Here is a 6,710-nt window from a genome sequence, read left to right as displayed (position 1 = left end):
AGAATGAATATCTCTTAGATATCTAATACAGGGGACCGAGTCCGAGTTCTTAATATCTTCGTGGTATAAGTTAGAACCCATGGATGGCCATTCCTGAGATCCGGAAAGTCTAAACCTTGTCTGTGGTATTCCGAGTAGGATCTGGGAAGGGATGGCTGTGACGAACTTCAAACTCGCGAGTGCTGGGCGTAGTGACAGACGCAAAAGGAGGGTGAATCCTATTCCAGTATGATCGAGAACCTCAGATGATTAGCCGTGCCGTGACAGAGCATTTGGACCTTTTTCACAAGAGGATGGGACGTAGCCATTGACAACGGTGATGCCCTTACAAAAAGCTTGCCATGGAAAGGAGTAAGACTGATTGGATGAAGACAGCGGGAAAGCAGAGGTTCAGAGGAACGAGGGCATCTCTATACGCTTATCTGAAATTCTCACCAATGATATACATAAGTATCTTTATCTTTATTTTCTGTTTATTTATTATATATATTCGAAAACTCCATAACCATTTGATATCCGCCTGACGGAGATTTACAAGTGACCATAGCTTGCTTCAGGCCGACAATCTCCATGGGATCGACCCTTACTCACGTAAGGTTTTATTACTTGGACGACCCAGTGCACTTGCTGGTTAGTTGTGCGAAGTTGTGAAGTTATGTTTGGACCATGGTTCTGTGCATATGTTTTTGGTGCCATTACCAGGGAAAGAACGATCAAATAATTTTACAACCTAATCTGAGTAGCAATTTCGCATACCAAGTTTTTGGCGCCATTGCCGGGGATTGTTCGAGTTTGGACAACTAACGGTTCATCTTGTTGCTCAGATTAGGTAATTTTCTTTTTGTTTTATTTTCAAAAATTTTTTCAAAAATCTTTCAAAAATTTCTCATCTGTTTTTGAAAATTATTTCAGAATTTTTAAGAATGAATTCTAGTGTTTCATGAAGAATGTTGAAGCCTGACTGGCTGTAAAGCCATGTCTAAATTCATTTGGACTGGGGCTTCCAACCCAACATTATCAAGAGCAAGCTAGTTGTTGCTAATCCACCTGCTGCTGTTCCTGATCCACCTGATTTACATGCTAAAGCTTGACTGGCTATTAAGCCATGTCCTACCATCAGATTGGAGCTTTAGACTAAAAAGCAAGATTCCTGGAATTCATATTAAAAATTTTGAAATCTTTATTTTTCTTTTTCAAATGATTTTCAAAAAATATAAAATAAAAATCCAAAAAAATTAAAAAATCATAAAAATAAAAAATATTTTGTGTTTCTTGTTTGAGTCTTGATTCAATTTTTAAGTTTGGTGTCAATTGCATACTCATCTTGCATTTTTCAAAAATTGCATTCATGCATTGCATTCATCATGATCTTCAAGTTGTTCTTGATAAACCTTCTTGATTGATCTTCATATTTTCTTGTTTTGTGTCTTTTCTTGTTTTTCATATACATTATTGCATTCATATTGTCTAAGCATTAAAAATTTCCAAGTTTGGTGTCTTGCATGTTTTCTTTTCTTGAAAATTTTTCAAAAATAAGTTCTTGGTGTTCATCTTGACATTCAAAGTGTTCTTGGTGTTCATCTTGACATTCATAGCATTCTTGCATGCATTCATTGTTTTGATCTAAAATTTTCATGCATTGCATCATTTTCATGTTTTTCTCTCTCATCATTAAAAATTCAAAAATAAAAAAATATATCTTCCCCTTTTTCTCTCATAAATTTTTGAAAATTTGAGTTGACTTTTTCAAAAATTTTTAAAATTCAATTGTTTCATATGAGTCAAATCAAATTTTCAATTTAAAAATCTTATCTTTTTTCAAAATCTTTTTCAAAAATAAAATCTTTTTCATTTTTCTTATTTATTTTCGAAAATTATAAAAATATTTTTCAAAAATCTTTTTCTTAATTTTATCTCATAATTTTCGAAAATATCTTCAATAATTAATGTTTTGATTCAAAAATTTCAAGTTTGTTACTTACTTGTTAAGAAAGATTTAAACTTTAAGTTCTAGAATCATATCTTGTGATTTCTTGTGAATCAAGTCATTAATTGTGATTTTAAAAATCAAATCTTTTTCAAAACTAATTTCAATCATAACTTTTCAAAAATATCTTTTTATCTTATCTTTTTCAAAATCATATCTTTTCATAACATATCTTTTTCAAAAATTTGATTTTAAAATATCTTTTCTAACTTCTTATCTTCTTATCTTTTCAAAATTGATTTTCAAATTTGTTTCAACTAACTAACTAACTTTTTGTCTATTTCTTATCTTTTTCAAAACTACCTAACTATCTCTCTCTCTCTAATTTTCGAAAATCTCTTCCCTCTTTTTCAAAAATTCTTTTCAATTAACTAATTGTTTCAAATTTTGATTTTGATTTTCAAAAATCACTAACCAATTTTTCAAAAATTATTTTTGAAAATCCTCTCACCTCTCATCTTCTTCTATTTATTTATTCATTTACTAACATCTCTTCCTCACTCACCAAAAATCCGAACCCCCCCTTTCTCTCTCTGAGTTCAGATTTTCTCTTCTGCTTTTCTTCTACTCTTCTTTTCTTCCACTCACCTAAGGGAACCTCTATACTTGGGCAAAAAGGATCCCTATTATTATTATTTTTCTGTTCTCTCTTTTTCATATGAGCAAGAGCAAGGACAAGAACATTCTTGTTGAAGCAGACCCTGAACCTGAAAGGACTCTGAAGAGGAAACTAAGAGAAGCTAAAATACAACAATCCAGAGATAACCTTACAGAAATTTTCGAACAGGAAAAGGAGATGGCAGCCGAAAATAATAATAATGCAAGGAGGATGCTTGGTGACTTTACTGCACCTAATTCCAATTTACATGGAAGAAGCATCTCCATCCCTACCATTGGAGCAAATAATTTTGAGCTAAAGCCTCAATTAGTTTCTCTGATGCAGCAGAACTGCAAGTTTCATGGACTTCCATCTGAAGATCCTTTTCAGTTCTTAACTGAATTCTTGCAGATCTGTGATACTGTTAAGACTAATGGAGTAGATCCTGAAGTCTACAGGCTCATGCTTTTCCCTTTTGCTGTAAGAGATAGAGCTAGAATATGGTTGGATTCTCAACCTAAAGACAGCCTGAACTCTTGGGATAAGCTGGTCAAGGCTTTCTTAGCCAAGTTCTTTCCTCCTCAAAAGCTGAGTAAGCTTAGAGTGGATGTTCAAACCTTCAGACAGAAAGAAGGTGAATCCCTCTATGAAGCTTGGGAGAGATACAAGGAACTGACCAAAAAGTGTCCTTCTGATATGCTTTCAGAATGGACCATCCTGGATATATTCTATGATGGTCTGTCTGAATTAGCTAAGATGTCATTGGATACTTCTGCAGGTGGATCCATTCACCTAAAGAAAACGCCTGCAGAAGCTCAAGAACTCATTGACATGGTTGCTAATAACCAGTTCATGTACACTTCTGAGATGAATCCTGTGAGTAATGGGATGCCTATGAAGAAGGGAGTTCTTGAAATTGATACTCTGAATGCCATATTGGCTCAGAATAAAATATTGACTCAGCAAGTCAATATGATTTCTCAGAGTCTGAATGGAATGCAAGCTGCATCCAACAGTACTCAAGAGGCATCTTCTGAAGAAGAAGCTTATGATCCTGAGAACCCTGCAATAGCAGAGGTGAATTACATGGGTGAACCTTATGGAAACACCTATAACCCCTCATGGAGAAATCACCCAAATTTCTCATGGAAGGATCAACAAAAGCCTCAACAAGGCTTTAATAATGGTGGAAGAAACAGGTTTAACAATAGTAAACCTTTTCCATCATCCACTCAGCAACAGACAGAGAACTCTGAACAAAATACCTCTAATTTAGCAAACTTAGTCTCTAATCTATCCAAGGCCACTGTAAGTTTCATGAATGAAACAAGGTCTTCAATTAGAAATTTGGAGGCACAAGTGGGCCAGCTGAGTAAAAGGATCACTGAAATCCCTCCTAATACTCTCCCAAGCAATACAGAAGAAAATCCAAAAGGAGAGTGCAAGGCCATTGATATAACCATCATGGCCGAATCCAAAGAGGAAGGGGAGGACGTGAATCCCAATGAGGAAGACTTCCTGAGACGTCCAGTGATCAATAAGGAGTTTCCCTTTGAGGAACCAAAGGAATCTGAGGCTCATCTAGAGACCATAGAGATTCCATTGAACTTCCTTACGCCCTTCATGAGCTCTAAAGAGTATTCTTCTTCTGAAGAGAATGAAGATGTTACTGAAGAGCAAGTTGCCAAGTTCCTTGGTGCAATCATGAAGCTGAATGCCAATTTATTTGGTAATGAAATTTGGGGAGATGAACCTCCCCTGTTCACCAATGAACTAAATGCATTGGATCAACTGAGATTACCTCAGAAGAAACAGGATCCTGAAAAGTTCCTAATACCTTGTACCATAGGCACCATGACCTTTGAGAAGGCTCTATGTGACCTTGGGTCAGGGATAAAACTCATGCCTCTCTCTGTAATGGAGAAACTGGGAATCTTTGAGGTGCAAGCTGCTAAAATCTCATTAGAGATGGCAGACAATTCCAGAAAATAGGCTTATGAACAAGTAGAGAACATATTAGTAAAGGTTGAAGGCCTTTACATCCCTGCTGATTTTATAATCCTAGATTCTGGAAAGGATGAGGATGAATCCATCATCCTTGGAAGACCCTTCCTAGCCACAACAAGAGCTGTAATTGATGTTAACAGAGGTGAACTAGTCCTTCAATTGAATGAGGACTCCCCTGAGTTTAAAACTCAAGGACATCCTTCTGTAAACATGGAAAAGAGGCACACTAAGCTTCTCTCAAAACAGAGTCAACCAGAGCCCCCACAGTTAAACTCTAAGTTTGGTGTTGGGGAGTCTCAACAATGCTCTGAACATCTGTGAGGCTCCATGAGAGCCCACTGTCAAGCTATTGACATTAAAGAAGTGCTTGTTGGGAGGCAACCCAATTTTTATTTATCTAATTTTATTTTTATTTTTATTGTTCTTTCATGTTTTATTAGGTTCATGATCATGTGGAGTCACAAAATAAATATAAAAATTGAAAACGGAATCAAAAACAGCAGAAGAAAAATCACACCCTGGAGGAGGATCTGACTAGCGTTTAAACGCCAGTAATGGAGCATCTGTTTGGCGTTCAACGCCAGAACAGAGCATGGATCTGGCGTTGAACGCCAGAAACAAGCAGCATCCTGGCGTTCAGACGCCAGAAATGCACACTGAGGAAGAGCTGGCACTGAACGCCAGAAACAAGCATCTGGCTGGCGTTCAACGCCAGAAATATGCTGCATCTGGGTGCTGAACGCCCAGAACAAGGATCAATTCGGCGTTTAAATGCCAGAATTGCATGCAAAGGCATTTAACATGCCTAATTGGTGCAGGGATGCAAATCCTTGACACCTCAGGATCTGTGGACCCCACAGTATGAACTCAGCATCTGTGGACCCCACAGGATTCCCACCTACCACCACTCACTCTCTTCCCTCTTCTCAATGTTCATCCTCTCTTCCCAATAAACACTCTTCCCCAAAATTCTTCACCAATCACCTCAATCTCTCTTTCCTATCACCACTTCACCACTCACATCCATCCACTCTTCCCCATAAACCTACCTCATAAACTCCACCTACCTTCAAAATTCAAAACCAATTTCCCACCCAAACCCACCCTATATGGCCGAACCTTAACCCCCCTCCCTTCTCTATATAAAGCCCTCCACTCTTCTTCATTTTCTCACAACACAACCCTCTCTTCCCCTTCTTGGCCGAATAGACCTCTCCCTCATCTCCTCCATATTTTCTTCTTCTTCTTCATCTTTTCTTTCTTCTCTTGCTCGAGGGCGAGCAATATTCTAAGTTTGGTGTGGCAAAAGCATAAGATTTTTGTTTTTCCATTACCATTGATGGCACCCAAGACTGGAGAATCCTCTAGAAAAGGAAAAGAGAAGACAAAAGCTTCCACCTCCGAGTCATGGGAGATGGAAAGATTCATCTCCAAAGCCCATCAAGACCACTTCTATGATGTTGTGGCCAAGAAGAAGGTGATCCCCGAGGTCCCTTTCAAACTCAAGAGAAATGAGTATCTGGAGATCCGACATGAGATCCATAGAAGAGGTTGGAAAGTTCTAACAAACCCCATCCAACAAGTCGGAATTCTAATGGTTCAAGAGTTCTATGCCAATGCATGGATCACTAAGAACCATGATCAAAGTAAGAACCCGAATCCAAAGAATTATATTACAATGGTTCGGGGGAAATACTTAGATTTTAGTCCGAAAAATGTGAGGTTGGTGTTCAACTTGCCCATGATGCAAGGAGATGCATGCCCCTACACTAGAAGGGTCAACTTTGATCAAAGGGTGGACCAAGTCCTCATGGACATATGTGTGGAAGGAGCTCAATGGAAGATTGACTCAAAAGGCAAACCGGTTCAACTTAGAAGATTTTACTTTAAGCCTGTAGCTAGAGGATGGTTGGAGTTCATCCAACGCTCCATCATCCCCACTAGCAACCGATCTGAAGTTACTGTGGATCGGGCCATCATGATCCATAGCATCATGATTGGAGAGGAAGTAGAAGTTCATGAAGTCATCTCCCTTGAACTCTACAAAATAGCCGAAAAGCCCTCTCCTGGGGCAAGGCTAGCTTTTCCTCATCTTATTTGCCATCTATGTTACTCAGT

The 6,710-nt window shown here is 38.0% G+C and overlaps 1 non-coding gene across 1 annotated transcript; it reads right to left on the bottom strand.

Annotated features, from left to right (window-relative positions):
• Window positions 1-3,179: 3,179 nt before the first annotated feature.
• LOC112725916 (small nucleolar RNA R71) lies at window positions 3,180-3,287 on the bottom strand. The gene has a single exon (XR_003164995.1). It is a non-coding gene; the product is annotated as a small nucleolar RNA R71 (small nucleolar RNA).
• Between the last annotated feature and the right edge of the window lie 3,423 nt (window positions 3,288-6,710).

The sequence above is a fragment of the Arachis hypogaea genome, chromosome 11 (genome assembly GCF_003086295.3).
Source record: "Arachis hypogaea cultivar Tifrunner chromosome 11, arahy.Tifrunner.gnm2.J5K5, whole genome shotgun sequence".
NCBI classification, from domain to species: domain Eukaryota; kingdom Viridiplantae; phylum Streptophyta; class Magnoliopsida; order Fabales; family Fabaceae; genus Arachis; species Arachis hypogaea.
This window is presented reverse-complemented; position numbering and strand designations above follow the sequence as displayed.